The sequence below is a fragment of the Chiloscyllium plagiosum genome, chromosome 22 (assembly GCF_004010195.1).
Source record: "Chiloscyllium plagiosum isolate BGI_BamShark_2017 chromosome 22, ASM401019v2, whole genome shotgun sequence".
NCBI lineage: Eukaryota > Metazoa > Chordata > Chondrichthyes > Orectolobiformes > Hemiscylliidae > Chiloscyllium > Chiloscyllium plagiosum.
Genome location: NC_057731.1, coordinates 59386842 through 59405514, shown reverse-complemented (window position 1 = coordinate 59405514; position 18673 = coordinate 59386842). Strand labels below are relative to the sequence as shown.

Here is an 18673-nt window from a genome sequence, read left to right as displayed (position 1 = left end):
AAATACATGGATAGGAAAGGTTTAGAATGATATAGACCAAGTGCAGGGAAATGGGGTTGGTGTGGATGGACATTTTGGTCAGCATGGACCACTTTAGGCCAAAGGGCCTGTCTCTGTGCTGTAGGACTCTGTGACTCTAATTGTACAGGAGCTTGGTTAGACTGCCCCTGGAGTACTGTGTGCAGTTTTGGGTCCTTTCCTCAGGAAAGATGACATTGCCATAGAGAGACTGCAATAAAGATTCAACTGACTGGTTCCTGGGATGGCAGGGGTGTCCTCTGAGAGAGGTTGGGGCAAGCAGGGTCTGGATTCTCTCGAATTTTGAAGAGTGAGAGATAATCTCGTTGAAACATAACCAATATTTTAAGGGAAAGACAGGGCAGATGCAGCTAGGAGGTTGGGGAATTCTCTGGTTGGGGAATTCAAAACAAAAATAAGACAGAAGACTCTTGGGTTTGCAAGAAGGAGTTTTTATTTACTCAGAGGGTTGTTAATATTTTGGAATTCTGTACCATAGAACGCATGTTGAAACTCAGTCTTTGAACATGTGTACTGTAGAGGCTGATAAATATTTGATTTCCAGTGACGTACAGACTTATGGGCATGGGATGGGAAAAAGGCATTAAAGCCTTCAATCAGCCATGATAGTATTGAATGCCAGACAGGCATGATGGGCTGAATGGCCCACTGTTTCTATTTTCTTTTTTTCCCCTTCCTACCTCTTCTCTTCATCCTTTCCCTGGCCTACAGTCAGGTGTGATGCCACACACCCAGCATGTGGAACTGAAACCAAGGGCACACAGATTGGAAACACAAGCCCTCATTTCTCCATGAGATGTATCACTGAGCTACTACTTGTGCCAGTGCTGGGATTGCAGAGAAGGTGTGTTCAGTATGGGAGGGGCATGGGTTGGGGATTCAAAGAATTATTGTTGCAAGGAAGCTGTTGGATTCACTGTGTACATGTTTTATCGGTCCCTGTTTGTTTTGAACAGGAGCTCGGGAATTCTCCATGTTGTCTGTCCCATGCTTGTTTTTTCAATTTCACAAAATCAGTAAGCTATGCTGTTGCTATTTGTGGGAGCTTGCTGTGCAAGTTCATTGTTGTACTTCCTACATTACAGCAGTAACGACACCTCACAGATACTTCATGCGCTATACAACACTCTAGGATGTGCGGTTGTCCTGAAAGGCTAGAGGAATGCAAGCTCTTCATGATTAATCAAAAGCTTCTAATATGAGCACCTGCACCCCGCCCCCCCCCCCTCCCACCAAAAGGGTCTTTAAAGTGATGAAAGGGGTTGGAAAGGATAGGCATCAAAAATCAACTGTATTCATATGCCACCTTTATCCTAGTAAAGCATCAAAAGTCTGTTTCAGAAATTGCATTTTGCAGAAATGTTTCAAACATAATCTTCCCCTTTGCTGTATAAAGATGATATTAGAGCAGGTTGCTGAGAGCTTGGTCTCTGAGGTAAGTTTGGAGGGGATTGTTGTAGGGACAGCGAGATGCTTTGGAGGAGTAGGTGGGGGAGGGAATGGAATCCTGGGATTATGGCCCAGGCAGATGAAGGTATGTCTGCCAAGTCTGAGGGAGTTAAACTCGGGAATGTTAAGTGCCCAGAATTAGAATGCAGATTCCTCAGTGTGAGGGGTGACGATAGAGGAGAAACAGATCACGACAGTCGAAAGGTTACCAATCTCTTCGCTTTTATTATTATTTTACTTTAATATTAAATTGCTTTATGCTTTTCCACCACCGTCTCCTTAGGAACTTAGCTGCTTCTCTTTCAAACTTCTATATTTGCGTGAGGGGTCAGACAAAGACCTCTGTTTAATAGTTTTTCTGGCGATAATGCACTCCCTCACCGCTGACCCTCCGACAATACGGTGCTGACCCTCTGACAATGTGGCACTTTCATATCCAAGAAAGGATGGGCTGGTGTTGGAAGTGGCCCACAGGAGATTTCCAAGGATGGTCCTGGGGATGAAGGGCTTATCATATGAGGAGTGGTTGAGGACTCTGGGTCTGTATTTAATGGAGTTTAGAAGGATGAGGGGGGAACCTGATTGAAACTTAAGAGTACTGAGATTCCTGGATTAAGTGAATGTGGAGAAGATGCTTCCACTAGTTGGGGAGACTTGGACCTAAAGGCGTAGCCTCAGACTGAAGGGATGACTCTTTAGAACTGAGATGAGGAATTTCTTTAGCCAGAGGTTGGTGACTCTGGGGAACTCATTGCTACAGAAAGGCCAAGTCTGTGAGTGTATTTAAGACTGAGATAGATAGGTTCTTGATTAGTAAGGGGATCATGGGTATGGGGAGAAGGCAGGAGAACGGCTTTGAAAAACATGTCAGCCATGAACAAATGGTGGAGCAAGAGTGATAGGCCGAATGGCCTAATTCTGCACTTGCGTCTTATGGTGTCTCAGTACTGACCTTCTGATGGTACTGACCTTCTGACTGTACTGAGGAGTACCATTGTGTCATCCTTGATAATTCTGGATTTGCATTTTGACTGAAAAATCTGCCTGGTGTTATGTTGTTTTTGGAGATATTTGAAACTCTGGTTGATATGTCTGTATTTCTATATTGAAATAAAGCAAATTGCTGTGAGTTACAATTGAAATTTCTTTATCATTCATCAGAAAGGACACTGATATTAATGGCATTATGTTCACTGTTTCCTCTTGGTGTTATGGGTTTAAGTTTGTCTCCTTTTTGTTAAAACAATATTATTTCCTGACTCTCATAGGTCTGCAAGAGATTTCATGTTCATCTGGTGTATTAGGTTACAGAGGAGATTAAATATCTTAAGTATACAGATAAGAAACAAGAGTAGGCCACTTGGCCCATCGAATCTAGTCGCACATTCAATAATATGGCTGACTTGATTTGAACATAAGCTCTCCATTGCTCTACTGTATATGCCAAATAATCTTTCATCACTGTGGTAATCGAGAATCTAAAAATATTTAAAGACTCTGTATCTAATGTTTTTTGAGGAAGGGAATTCTGAAGACATGAACAATGTTCCTGAGAGGAAAAAAATGTTTCCTCACCCCATTTTAAATGGATCCTCCCTTATTTTAAACTATGACATTCCCCTCTGTCCCATTCGAGATTGTCCCACAAGAGGAACTGTCCTTTCTGCATCCACCTGGTCAAGCCCCCTCAGGATCTTGAGTTTCAGTTGAGTCACCTCTGCCTGATTTTAACTCCAGAAGAATACAGGGCCAGACTGTCTCACCTTTCATCATAAGGTAATCCACTCATTCTAGGCATTAGCCTGGTAAACCTTCTCTGAATTGCTTCCAAAGTATTAACATCCTTCTGTAAATGCAGTGACCAGCACTGTACACTGTGCTCCAGAATTGAATTGAATAGGATTTATTGTCACATGTATCAAGGCACAGTGAAAAGCTTTGTCTTGCAAGCAATACAGATCACATAGTTAGGTAGCATAGATCCGTAAATAATAGGTAAACAGCGGCAAAAACAAAAACACAGGTACAGGCGAATGTTAGGAGTTTGAGAGTCTATTCAGTATTCTAACAACAGCAGGGTAAAAACTGTTATTAAACCGGCTGGTGCGTGTGTTCAGGCTTCTGTACCTTCTCCCTGATGGTAGCAGTTGTAGAAAAGCATTGCAAAGCTGGGATGGATCTTTGAGAATGCTAGCGGCCTTTCTTTGATGGATTTTATAGATGGGAGGTTGGCCTTTGTGATTGTCTGGGCCGAGTTCACCACTCTCTGTAACTGTCTCCGATCTTGAATGGTACAGTTGCCACCATACCCCAGGTAGTGATACATCCTGGCTGCCTGATGAAGAAGATATTGTTGGGCCTTTGTAACCAGTGCATCCACATGAAGAGTCCAAGAAAGCTTGTTGTGGATGACCACTCCCAGGAGCTTGACTCTCTCCACTCATTCCACCTCTGTGCTGTTAATGTGTAGGGGGGCATGAGTAACATCCGACTGAAAGTCAATAATGAATTCCTTGATTTTGCTGGCATTGAGAGCTAGGTTGTTCTCAGTGCACCATTTTTCCAGGTCTTCCACCTCCCGTCTGTAGTCTGTTTAATCGCCATCTGAGATTTGACCGACTATGGTGGTGTCATCAGCGAACTTGTAAATGGCATTAGTTTGGTATTTGGCGACACAGTCATGGTATACATTGAGTACAGTATGGGGCTGAGTGGGAGGCTCCAGTGTTGAGTGTTTGTGAGGATAAAATCTTTTCCCCCAATCTTCACTGATTGCAGGCTGTGGGTCAGGAAACTGAGGATCCATTTGCAGAGACTGGGGCTAAGTCCGAGGTCACTAAGTTTAAAAGTAGTCTTGAGGGGATAATAATGTTGAAGGTTGAACTATAATCAATGAGTATGATTCCTACGTAGCTGATTCTTGGTGTCAAGATGTTTTAAGGAGGAGTGAAGGGCAAGTGATATTGCATCTGAAATGGGTCTATTGGTCTGAGAGGCAGTGATGTGTGTCATATACAGTAATGTCAAACAGCATAGAAGGTTAAAGAAAAAGACAAGCTTAAAGTCTAATGCCTTAATACGCAGAACATTCGCAATTAAGTGGATGAACTATAGATAGATGTAAACAAGTACGATATAATTGGGATTACGGAGACATGGCTGCAGGGTGACCAAGGATGGGAACTGAATGTCCCAATGTGTTTAGGAAGGACAGGTAAAAGGTGATGGAGTGGCATTGCTGGTTAAAGAGAAAATTAACATAATAGTGAGAAAGAATATTAGCTCTGACAATGTGGAGTCTGTATGGGTGGAGTTGAGAAATACCAAGGGGCAAAAAACATGAGTGGGTGTCATATATAGACCCTCAAACTGCAGTGGTAATGTTGAAAATAGCATTGAACAGAAAATTAGAGATGCATGTGATAAGAGAATATTGGCAATCCAGGATGATTAGAATCTTCACATAGATTGATCAAATCAAATTAGCCACAGTGCCATAGAGGAGGAATTCCTGGAGTGTATAGGGGATGGTTTTCTTGACCAATATGTCTTGACCAACCAGAGAGCAGGCCATCTTAGACTGGGTACTGTGAAATGAGAAGGGAATCATTGCCAATCTAGCTGTGCAAGACCCCTTGGGGATGAGCGACCATAACATGATGGAATTTTTATCAAGATGGAGAGTGAGGACGTTGATTCGGAGACTAGGGCGTTAAATCTTAATAAAGGAAGCTATGAAGACATGAGGCGTGAGTTAGCTTTGATGGATTGGGGAAAGTTATTTGAAGGAATGACAGTGGATAGGCAACAGCAAACATTCGAGGAACGCGTGGGGGAACTACAACAACTGCTTATTCCTGTCTGGCAAAAAGGCAAAATGGGTAAGAGGGTCAATCCATGGATTACAAAGGAAGTTGGAGAGAGTATCTGATTCAAAGAAGAAGCATACAGATTGGCCAAGAAAAATAATTGTTCTGAGGATTGGGAGCAGTTTAGAATTCAGCAAAGAGGGACTACGGGATTGATTAAGAAGAGGAAAATACATTATGAAAGTAAGCTTGCAGGGAATATAAAGACAGATATGAGGAGAAGATGGTAAAAGGGGGGAGGTGTGGTATTGTTAGTCAAGGACAGTATTATGTTGGCAGAAAGGACATTTGAGGACTGTCTACTGAGGTGGTACGGATGGAGGTTAGAAACAGGAAAGAAGAGGTCACCCTGTTGAGTGTTTTCTATAGGCCTCCGAATAGTTCCAGAGATTTAGAGGAAAGGATAGCAAAGATAATTCTGGATAGGAGCGAGTGTGACAGTAGATGTTATGGGGGACTTTTAACTTTCCAAATATTGACTGGGAATACTATAGTTTGAGTACTTCAGATGGATCAGTTTTTATCCAATGTATGTGAATGGTTTCCTGACAAAGTATATAATCAAGCCAACAAGGGGCAAGGCCACATTGGATTTGATACTAGGCAATGAACCTGGCCAGGTCTTAGATTGGAAGGTAGGTGAGCACTTTGGTAATAATGACTACAATTTGGTTATATTTACTTTAACGATGGAAAGGGATAGATATATAAAGCAGGCAAGAGTTATTGATGGGGGAAAGGCAATGATGATGCAATTAGGCAAGATTTAGGGTGCATAGGATGGGGGTGGAAACTGCAGGGGATGGGCACAATTGAAATGTGGAGCTTATTCAAGGACATGCAGTAGTTGATCCTTGATAAGTTTGTACCTGTCAGGCAGGGAGGAAGTGGTCGAGCAAGGGAGCTGTAGTTTACTAAAGAAGTTGAATCTCTTGTCAAGAGGAAGAAGAAGGCTAATGTTAGGATGAGATGTGAAGGCTCAGTTAGGGCGCTTGACAGTTACAAGTTAGCCAGGAAAGACCTAAAGAGAGAGCTAAGAAGAGCCAGGAGGGGGCATGAGAAATCGTTGGCAGATAGAATAAGGAAAACCCTAAAGCTTTCTCTAGGTATATCAGGAATAAAAGAATGACTAGAGAAAGATTAGTGCAGCAGGTCAGGCAGCATCCAAGGAGCAGGAGAGTTGACGTTTCGGGCATGAGCCCTTCTTCAGGGCTTATGCCCGAAACGTCGATTGTCCGCTCCTTGGATGCTGCCTGACCTGCTGCACTTTTCCAGCAACACATTTTCAGCTCTGTTCTCCAGCATCTGCAGTCCTCACTTTCTCCTAGAGAAAGATTAGGACCAATTGAGGATAGTAGTGGGAAGTTGTGCGTGGAGTCCGTGGAGATGGGGAAGCGCTAAATGAATATTCAGTATTCGCACTGGAAAAAGTCAATGTTGTCGAGAATACTGAGATACAGGCTTCTAGACTAGAGGGATTGAGGTTCACAAGGAGGAGATGTTAGCAATTCTGGAAAATGTGAAAATAGATAAGTCCCCTGGGCTGGATGGAATTTATCCTAGGATTCTCTGGGAAGCCAGGAAGGAGATTGCTGAGCCCTTAGCTTTTATCTTTATATCATCATTGTCTCCAGGAATAATGCCAGAAGAGTGGAGGATAGCAAATGTATTTCCCTTGTTCAAGAACTCTTGGAGACAACCCTGGTAATTATAGAGCAGTGAGCCTTACTTCAGTAATGAGCAAAGTGTTGGAAAAGGTTATAAGAAATAGGATATATATAATCATCTAGAAAGGAATATGTTGATTCGTGACAATAAACACAATTTTGTAAAGGGTACGTCATGCTTCACAAACCTTATTGAGTTCTTTGAGATGGTAACCAAACAGTTGGATGAGGGTAATATGGTTGATATGGTTTATATGGATTTCAGTAAGGCGTTTGATAAGGTTCCCCACGGTTGGCTATTGCACAAAATACAGAGGCATGGGATTGAGGGTGAATTAACGGTGTGGATCAGAAATTGGCTAGCTGAAAGAAGACAGAGGGTGGTCATTGATGGAAAATGTTCATCCTGGAGTTCAGTTACGAGTGGTGTACTAATTAACAAAACTATTTACAACTCCTTTTTGTAACTTATCTTTTACTTTCCCTTCTACAATACTCGTCCAATAAAACCCCAATTAAGATTTACCAAAAAATTCAAATTTCAAAACCAGGCTGCTGTTGAATCTTCTCTTTGTATCTTCCTCTGTCGTCTTTTCTTCTTCTTAGGGATTCTGTTTCACATGTCATTGATAGATGAAGGTACCTTTAAGAGAGCTATTCTGTGGGCAGTCTGCATATGTTGGTAACTTGGTAGTTCTCCCCCAACTGTTCAATTTGTTTAATATTTATACCCCAAAGCATCAGATCATTTCATTGATTTTAATATTGTCAAAATACCAAATTCAAACTTGATTGGAATTTAGTATCTTGGGGCATAATTTAAACTGTTTGGCTGAATTTGAATGTGTTTTTGTCTCATAGAAACCCAGGTGCTGCTAGCTGCTGGATCAAATGTTACATTGTAAATTCTCCTGTACTCTGTGAGCTCCTTTAAGCCCTTCAACTCTCTTAAAGGTACAGTACCCCTATATCTTCATAACAAGCGGGACATGGATAATCTGCAGAGCTGGGCTGAGAGGTGGCAAATGGAGTTTAGTGTTTTAAAGTATGAGGTGATTCACTTTGGAAGGAGCAACAGGAGTAAAGAATACTGGGCTAATGGTAAGATTCCTGGTAGTATAGATGAGCAGAAAGATTTCGGTGTCCAGGTACATAGATCCATGAACGCTACCACCCAGATTGATAGGGTTGTGAAGAAGGCATATGGTGTGTTCACATTTATTGATAGAGGGATTGTGTTTTAGAGCCACAAAGACATGCTGCAGCTGTAGAAAACTCTGGTGTGGCTGCACTTGGAGTATTGCAAACGGTTCTGGTCACCATGTTATAGGAAAGATGTGGAAGCATTGGAAAGGGTTCAGAGGTGATTTACTAGGATGTTGCCTGGTATGGAGGGAAGGCCTTATGAGGAAAAGCTGAGGGATTTGAGGTTGTTTTCATTCGAGAGAAGAAGATTGAGAGGTGACTTAATTGAGACATCTAAGATAATCAGAGGATTAGATTGGGTGGATAGCGAGAGACTTTTTCCTTGCATGGTGATGGCTAAACTGAGGGGGCATAGCTCTAAATTGAGGGATGATAGATATGGGACAAATGTCAGAGAGTAGTAGGGGCATGGAATGCCCTGCCTGCAACAGTAGTAGACTTGCCGACTGTAAGGCCATTTAATTGGTCATTGGACAAATATATGGAAGAAAATAGAATATTGTAGGATAGATAGGCTTCAGATTGGTTCCACAGGTCGGTGCAATATCGAGGGTGGAAAGACCATTACTGCACTACAATGTTCTATGCTCTATAAGAGTTCTTCTAGGTATGTAAAGAGAAAGATACTAGTGAAGGCAAATGTAGGTTTCCTACAGACAGAAATGGGGGAATGTATAATAGGGGGCAAAGAAATGGATGAGCAACTGAATACATATTTTAATTCTGTCTTCACAAAAGAGGACATAAATCCAATACCAGAAATGTTGGAGAATGCAAAATTTAGTGAGAGAGAAAAACTGAGGGAGATCAATGTTAGTACAGAAATGGTGCTGGGAAAATTGAGGGGATTGAATGCAGATAATTCCCCAGAGTCTGATAATCTACATTCCAGAGTACTTAAAGAAGTAGCTCTAGAAATAGTGAATGCATTGATGGTCATCTTCCAGGATTCTGTAGACTCTAGAACATTCCCTGCAGATTGGACAGTAGTGAATGGCATTCGAATATTCAAAAAGGGAGGTTGAGATAAACCAGGGAATTATACACTATTAAACGTAACATCGGCAGTGGGAATATTCTTGAATCCATTATCAAGGACTTTATAGCAGAGCATTTAGAAAGCATGGACTTATGAAGGGAAAATCATGCTTGACAAATCTGTTTGAATTCTATGAAAATGTAACTAGTTGAGTTGACAAGGGAGTACCAGTTGATGTGGTATATTTGGACTTTCAGCAAGCATTTACAAAGTCCTGCATAAGAGATTATTGTGCAAGATTAAAGCACATGGGATTGGGGGAAGTGTATTGAGATGGATAGAAAACTGGCTGGTAGAGAGGAAACAAAGAGTAGGCATTAATCATCTTTTTCAAATTGGCAGGCAGTAATTAGTGGGGCTCCATGGGGATCGGTGCTGGGACCCCAGCTAGTCACAACATGTGTTAATGATTTGCATAAGAGAACAAAATGTAGCATCTCAATAATTGCAGATGATACAAGTTGGGTGTGAGGGTGAACTGTGATGAGGATAGAGATCCTTCAGTGTGATCTGGACAGGTGGGATGAATGGGTTTATCAATGGCAGATGCAGAATAATTTGGATAAATGTGAGGTTATTTACTTTGGAAGCCAAAGCAAGAAGGCAGATTACTACCAGAATTGCTATAAATTGGGACAGGGGATTGTTTTCAGTTTCACCTGGAGCAATGTATAGGATGTTTGTTTTTCCTAAATTCCACTCTTTATGATTATAGATAAAGGTCTTAAATGTAAATATGAACTGGAACCCCTTCATCTTTTTAATATTAGTATTTAGGCCTGTATTATCACAAAACTTTTGTTCTGTTTTCAGATTCTCAACAATACCTTAAGAATCGCTCACCAAAGCAATATCATTGGCAAAAGCCAATGAAGCACAGTGGTGTTTAATTCTCCTAATTCTAACTGTGTCTACCCCAATTTTTATCCTTGAGTGTACTAATAAGGGGATTCATTGCAATATTGAATAGAATGGGTGATAATGAGTCTCCCTGTTTTATTCTTCTCACCACCTTAATTTTACTTGTCCTACACTTGTAACCCTCTATGTGCGTGAGGTTATTAGAATATGAATTTGTTAATAATTTGACAAACTCCAGTGGGAGGGATAACCCAGCAGGACGTGGGTGTTCTTGTGTATCAGTTGTTGAAGGTAAGGATGCAGGTGCAGCAGGCGGTAAAGAAGGTAAGTGGTCTGTTGGCCTTCATTGCAAGAGGTTTTGAGTACAGGAGCAGGGATGTGTTGTTGTGGTTATACAGGGCCTTGGTGTAGAATATTGTGTGTTGTTTTGGTCTTCTTTTCTGAGGAAGGATGCTCTTGCTCTTGTAGGAGTGCAGCAAAGGTTTACCCAGCTGATTCCAGGGATGACATATGAGATGACATTCCTGATGAAGGGCTTTTGCCCGAAACGTCGATTTTACTGCACCTTGGATGCTGTCTGAACTGCTGTGCTCTTCCAGCACCACTAATCCAGAATCTGAGAAGAGATTGACTGACTAGGTTAGGATTGTTTTCGCTGGAATTCAGATGAACCAGGGGCATCTCATAGAGATTTATGGAAAAAACCCAACAGACCATCAGACAGACAGTAGCACCAACATGAAGCAAGAAGAAAGAAAGGAACACCCTCAACACACAGGAAAGGGAAACCCTAGAAGGACACAGAAAAGACAGAAATACTGTAATCCTACTGTCAGACAAAGGGCATATAACCATCATCCTAAACAGAAGACAGAACATTGAAAAGGCGAACTCACTACCAACAGGTGGCAATGGACCCAACTGCACAGCTAGAAAACCGCATCACAACAGCATTGACAAAACTCTACAAATCAAGCGAAATTAACAAGACAGATCTCCAAAGAATGAATCCTGATGGATCCAATACACCCTGTTTCTACGGATTACCCAAGGTACACAACCCAGGGACCCTCCTCAGACCCATAGTCTCACTCTGACATACAGACTAGCAAAGGAACTCTATCGAAAACTGAAACACCTAGTGGAAGACTCATGCCACTCCATCCACTCCACTGAAGAATTCTTGAACATCATCAAAAACACCAAGAAAGAGGATGAAGTCATGGTCTCTTTCGACATAACAGCCCTATTCACATCAATTAACGTCAGCCTGGCCAAAGAAACACTGACCGCACTATGAGATGAACCAAGGACACAAACATCAGAGAGCACTAACTCCAGCAGCAAGGACAACATCCTCAAGCTGGTAGACCACTGCCTCACTACCCACTTCACCTTCAATGACAAAACCTACAAATAAATCAACGGGACACCAATGGGATCATCAATATCAGGATTCTTAGCAGAAGCAGTAATGCAGAGATTAGAGCGAACAGACCTCCCACGTTCTAACCCAAGCTTTGAGTCTACTATGTGGATGACACCTTTGAATCATGAAATGGAACAAATTAGAGGAAACCTACAATATCATTAACAATTTCCTTACTGGCATAAATTTCACCAAAGTGGAAGAGAACAACAACAGACTCCCCTTCCTAGATGTCACAGTGGAACGAACAGTCAATGGAGAACTGCAGACCAGCATCTACAGGAAAGCAGCACACACAGAGCAGATACTTACCTACAGAACCAATCATCCCAACACACACAAACAGAGCTACATCAGGACATTATTTAAATGGGCTAAAACATACTGCAGCACCCAGGAACTACAAGCTGCAGAAGAAAAATACCTATACAGTTTTTGGATGTAGGTTTGCTCGCTGAGCTTGAAGGTTCATTTCCAGATGTCTTGTCACCCTACTAGGTAACACCTTCAGTGGGCCTCAGGTGAAGCACTGCTGAAAATTCCTGCTTTCTATTTATATTTTTGGGTTTCTTTGGTGATGTCATTTCCTGTGGTGAAGTTATTTCCTGTGGTGAAGTCGCCTCCAGTTTCTTTTCTCAGGAGTGGTAGATGGGGTCTAACTTGATGTGTTTGTTGATTGAGTTCCGGTTGGAATGCCATGCTTCTAGGAATTCTTGTGCCCACAAACCCACCAACACACTAAAACAACAGCTTGAAAGACCCTATACAGACAACAAGCAAAACTAATGTGATTTACAAAATACCGTGCAAAGACTGTAACAAACACTACATTGGACAAACAGGCAGAAAACTAGCCACCAGGATGCATGAACACCAACTAACCACAAAAAGACATAACCCTCTCTCACTAGTATCCTTACATACGGGTGAGGAAAGACACCACTTCGACTGGGACAACACATCCATCCTAGGACAAGCCAAACAAAGACACGCACGAGAATTCCTAGAAGTATAGCATTCCAACTGGAATTCTATCAACAGACACATTGAGTTAGACCCCATCTACCAACCCCTGAGAAAAGCAACAAAAAGTGACTTTACCACAGAATATAACATCACCACAGGAAATTACATCACCAACACAAAGACACCCAAACATATAAACAGAAAGCAGGAATTTTCAGCACTGTGAGAGGAAATTGCAGCACCTGGAGGAAACCCACGCAGACATGGGGAGAGTGAGAAAATTCCACATAGTCAGTCACCCAAGGGCAAAAGCCCTTCATCAGGAATTCTGAGGGTGACTGACTGTGTGGAATTCCTGATGAAGGGCTTTTGCCTGAAACGTTGATTTTCCTGCTCCTCGAATGCTGCCTGACCTGCTGTGCTTTCCCAGCACCACTCTAATCTCCTCTCACCCGAGGGTGGAACTGAATCCAAGGATGTTGAACTTGTACAAGACACTTGTTAGATGTCAGCTGGAGTACTGTGTACAGTTTGGGTACAAATTAATGGAAAGATGTGACTGTATTGGAGAGGGAGTGCAGAAGTGATTTACAAGAATGAGGAACTTCAGTTAGGAGGATTTTGTAACAGATTAACATTTTTCCTACCACTGACCTCAAACTTACTGGTTTATAATTCCCTGTTTTCTCCCTACCAGCCCTTTTAAATAGTAGCTTTTCATTAACTACACTCCAGTTTTTAGGAACTGTTCCTGCATCTATAGAATTTTGGAAGGTAAAAACAAATGCACACAGTATACACAGGGCCACTTTTTTAAGTACGCTGGGTTGTGGATAAAGCTCTCCTGCTTCTGACTGTAAGGGATTAATCTTCACTAATCATTTTCATTTCATATACCTATAGAAACATTTATAATTGTTTGAATATTCCCTGCAAGCTTTTATTTGTGCTTTAGTTTCCCCCTCAAAATCAGTCCCTTTTCCCTCTTGCTGAATTCAAAATTCCTTCCAATCCTCAGGTCTGCTGCTTTTTTGTTGTTTTAAGTTCTGTGTTCCTTCCTTTGGTCTAATACTATCCCTAATTTTCTTTGTTAGCCATGGTTGGGCCAGTTTTCTTGTTTTATTTTTGTGCCAGACAGGAATGAATAATTGTTGAAATTCATCCATACACTTTTAAATGTCTGCCATTGTCTATCCACTTCATCTCTTTATGTAACATGTGCCAATTTATCATAGTCAGCTGGTGCCTCATGCCATCATATTTACCACTACTTAGATTCAGGACCCTAGTCTCAGAATCAACTCTCCATCTTAATGAAGAATTCTATTACATTGTGGTCACTCTTCCCTAAGGGTTGCTCACAGCCAGATTCCTTATACTGCCCATTGCCCCCTGGTTGCCCAGTACCCCAGTAGTCTGGAACTCCCAATTAACCAGTGCTTCGATGTTTAATAGTTCTCAAGCTAGTTTTGAAATCCTTCCATGACCTTATCCTTAATTCTCCTTCAGCCCTAAGGCACATTATCAAAGGTATCAAAGGGCTAGATTGAAAACTGTTCCATCCCATTAGCTGCTGTAGTGCATGCTGTATGACTAATAACAAAGTCATTGCCAGTGTACCTGTATAGAGCTAGCTCATTAATGAATTGGTATAAGTTTCCAGTTGGGACCATTGCTTTATTTTCCTTTAATTTCTTTGGATCAGAATACTAGTGCAACTTTTCACAAGTTTGCCAATAGAATTGAGCTCACAGATAAGGGTTAAAGGCAATTGGCAAAATATTCAGAGTATTAATGAAAACGCTTTTACATTGTGATCTGGAGTGCGCTACCTGAAAGGTCAGTGGAAACCGACTCAATGGAAATTTCGAAAAGGAACTAGAGAAATACTCAAAATAAATATTTGTGAAGCTTAGAAGGAGCAGGGAAGGTGGGATTAAGTTGATATGTTTTTCAAAGAGCTATGTTTTGGACCGAGTGATCTCCTGTCATTCAGAATTCCTCAGATTCTGAGAGAACATTTCCATGTGGAAAGTATTAAGTGTAATCTGAAGGATTTCTGGGTTATTGGAATCTTTTGGAGTTTTGTCTGATGCTGTAAGGAATAAGTAACCTTTAAACTTTCCATTTGAAGTTGTATGAACTAGAAGCTGGCTGGAGTGGTCTCTTCAGGGTAAATGTGGGCAGGATGTTTCCTCCTTTAGGAAAATCTAGAACTAGGAGCCACTTTGGGATTGCCCACATAGCGTTGAGAAATGTTAGTCTCTAAAAGTCATGAGTCTTTAGAACTCTCTTCCTGAAAAGGTGGTGGGGGCAGAGTATTTGAATATTTTTCAGGCAGAGATGGATTGATTCTTGATAAGCAAAGGGGCAGGGGGGCAGTGAAAGTTTATTGGGGGGAGGCAGGATTGTGCATTTGAGATTACAGTCAGATCAGCCATGATTACATTGAATAGGGAGGAGGTTCCAGGGGTTCGGTGGCGTGTTCTTACACCTAATTCATAAACTCGATACTCAAGCTTAACTTTTTAACATTGTTTTCTTTATTTTTCTGCCTTGGACCAAGATTCTGTCCCTAGGTATCTTTGTACCTAAGATGGTGCCATAAGTGGCGACTTGTAAACTTTTCACTGCACTCGTGATTACGAGTGACAATAAATCTATTTCAATTCAATACCTACTTCTGCCTTTTTATTTGTTTATTCTGTTTACTGTGGTGCGCCGTGATTTACATGACCAGGTTTGCCAAATTCTTTTGGAAATTACGTTGACCGAATCTCACTGTCTTTCCTTCATCTCTCTGCCCTGCTATAAATAGCTTTATTTAACTGTTTACGACCACCAATTGAGTATCTCTACAATCCTACTAGGTATGTAACATGGAGAATACTCTGCTAATGCTTTTATCTTGCTCCTTTTGAATTGGTCTTTTTAGGTTTTTTAAAAATATGGGTATTGTCTGGGTTAGATTTCCATTTGGGGTTCAATAGAGGATGTGTGATTGTAAAAGATGGGTTATGCCAGGCTTATTGTAAACCCTAAGCTGCTGTCAAGATGGGTCCCACAAACCATCAGTATATTTGTGCAGAGGCAATAGCACATACGTGGTAAAAGGCCGGAAGAAGATCGCAGATAATTTCTTCTAAAAGCTGAGGTACTTGTACAATTACACTGTCCCTACATCCTTCCAGCTCATACAGCTCACTGTGCTGTATGAGCTATTATTGGAATGTGCCTTCCAGGACAGTTACCACTGGATTTGTTGCATTTATGTTGGTTTCTTCTGGATTAGAGTGCTGGTTTAGTGAACGTAAAGGATATAAATCCAGCTGATCTTAGTGGGTCCCCTCAACCAAGAGCCTGATGTATTAACTTTGTTTCTGTTTCTCAGCAGATCTGCCTGATCCACTGAGTATTTGCAGCATTTTCTGTTTTTAATTTGTATTTTGCCTTTTTAGCATCAAATGTTGATTTGTGTTTTCAAGCATGGCACTAAAAGATGATACACTTGATTGTACCCAGTGTAGTAGCCTTGTTGTTTTGTATATATAAACATTAAACTAGGTACCAGGCCTGCTGCAGTTTGTTCAAAGCTGTCTCTAGCAAGAATTGTATTTATATGACAGAAGTACTTGTGTAGTACACAAAGCCTGTTTGGAATCTGATTGCCTGGTTAACGGTAGACATGCACAAACCATTGAAGGTGGCAGGACAGGTTGAGCTAACAGTTCATAAAGTATATATTGTCTTGGGTTCATCAGTTGTGACATAGCATACAGAGCAGAGAGGAACTGCTGAGCTTTGTGTTTGTCTCTATATTTGTTTCCAGACCTGCTGAATGTCTCCAGCAGTTTGTTTTTCCTTTATAAGACACTCAATTGACCTTGGTGTGAATATTGAAAATACATTGGAGAAAGGTCAGAAATTATTTCATGAGAATAGTTCCAAGAATGAGGAGCTTGCGTTCTGAGGGTGAATTGGAGGATTTGGGAATGTTTTTCTTGAGGAAGGGAAAGTTAAGAGGGAGACTTGTTTGAAGTTTTTCAACTCGTGAGGGGTCTGGACAAAGGAGGTAGGGAGCAATTATTCCATTGGTGGAAGAGTTGAGCACCAGAGGACATAGGTTTAAGATGAATGGAATAGAAGCGGTGATGATATGAGGAATGTTTCATAGAACAATACAGTGCAGAACAGGCCCTTCAGCCCTCGATGTTGTGCCAACCTGTAAAATATTTTAAGCTCATCCCCCTACACAATCCTGTTCATCATCCATGTGCTTATCCAAAGATTGTTTAAATCTCCTTAATGTGGCTGAGTTAACTATATTGGTAGGCAGGGCATTCCACACCCTTACCACTGAGTAAAGAACCTGCCTCTGACATCTGTCTTAAATCTATCACTCTTCAATTTGTAGTTATGCTGCCTAGTACAAGCTGACGTCATCATCCTAGGAAAAAGACTTTCACTGTCTATCTTGTCTAATCCTCTGATCATCTTGTTTGTCTCTATCAAGTCCCCTCTTAGCCGCCGCGTTTCCAATGAGAACAGACCCAAGTCTCTCAGCCTTTCCTCATAAGACCCTCCCTCCAGACCAGGCAACATCCTGGTAAATCTCCTCTGCACTTTTTCCAATGCTTCCACATCCTTCTGGGGTGACCAGAACTGTACACAATATTCCAAGTGTGGCCATACTAGCATTTTGTATAGTTGCAGGATGATCGAATCTGGAATGCACTGCCAGAGAATATGCTGGAGGCAGGGTCAATTGAGACATTAAAAAAGGATGGGAAAGCACCTGATTCGGGAAAATTTGCAGAGTTGTGGAAAAGGGAAGAGAATAGGATTTGCTAAGTTGCTCTGGCAGAGAACTGACATGAACATGATGGATTGATTGATCTCCTGCTGTGCTGTAACAATTTTTCTGATTTTTGTTCTCTGTTACATAATGTATACCAGTTTATAAAACAGCCTTTTCTTTTGGGGGGTATGACTTTTCAGAACTGCTGTTTACGGGGCCTCAAAGCTAAAGTCTCGTTTAAAAGTGGTAATTTAACACCTAATGCTGATCATTCTGCAAGGGCTGGTCCTAAAATAGCAGTCCGGGGAGCTTTTAAATGTCAGGAGACAATCCTTGCACAACTGGTGATGTAACCAGGAATCCTTGATCCTGCTGCAGAAATACCCTCACTTTGCAGGAATCTACATTTCATGTTTTCACGATAGTTTTTGCAGTTTCTAGTCCCTCTAAGAAGAGGAGTGGGCATGTAAGTGAAGGAGCACTTTACAATTTGGGTATTCAGTGCCAAATTCAGATTTTGCCAAATATAATTCAATTCTAAAATGTGTAAACTTGAATAGTCACAAGTGTCAATAATCTTCCAGAGAAGAACATTTCCTACATTCTACTGGAATCAACTTTGCAATACTGCTTTCCCATCACTTCTTTCTGTCAGATATGTTGTTCTATAGTGAGGGAAAGCTGCACGGTTATTTGAAGATTTCTGTCCTGCAGATGTGATTTTTTTTTATTCTGTGAGCCAGATACGTAAACACTGAGAGTGGGGCCATCCTAGCTGAGGATTCCTAAAGCTGAAACACTTGCTCTTTTCAGCAAAAACCCTGGTTTGGAAGCAGGGTTCCAGGTATCATGACTGTGAGTGGAGGAATGCGTTGATGATTGAGTCCCACTACTCCACCAGCTACTCCAATGACATAAATGTATTGATTAATTCACCAACATAACCACTTCTCTTTTGTACTACAATCCAGAACAAATAAAATGTCCTCTAGGCTTTGTTAATGAACTGAAAATAATCTGATTACAATAAACAAACTTATTCTTAACCAATAGTTGCAATTTGCTTTAAGATGTAATTTGGAATTAAAACTATATCCCTTTAACCCCACACCTAGACAACACAAAAAGATTCTGGATTAGTGGTGCAGGAAGAGCACAGAAGTTCAGGCAGCATCCAAGAAGCAGTGAAATCGACGTTTCGGGCAAAAGCCATTCATCAGGAATAAAGGCAGAGAGCCTGAAGCGTGGAGAGATAAGCTAGAGGAGGGTGGGGGTGGGGAAAAAGTAGCATAGAGTACAATAGGTGAGTGGGGGGAGGGGATGAAGGTGATAGGTCAGGGAGGAGAGGGT

The 18673-nt window shown here is 41.4% G+C and overlaps 1 protein-coding gene across 2 annotated transcripts in view; it reads left to right on the top strand.

Annotated features, from left to right (window-relative positions):
- Positions 1 to 18673, top strand: part of LOC122561370 (6-phosphofructo-2-kinase/fructose-2,6-bisphosphatase 4-like) — a 177705-nt gene that overhangs the window by 8266 nt on the left and 150766 nt on the right. The window contains exon 1 of one of the 2 annotated variants that reach the window (XM_043713130.1): positions 7903 to 7978. The exons of the other annotated variant lie outside the window; for it this stretch is intronic. The gene's annotated coding sequence lies outside the window, so the exon portion shown is untranslated. Of the gene's footprint in view, positions 1 to 7902; positions 7979 to 18673 lie in introns of those variants that run through there. 2 annotated transcript variants of the gene reach the window in all.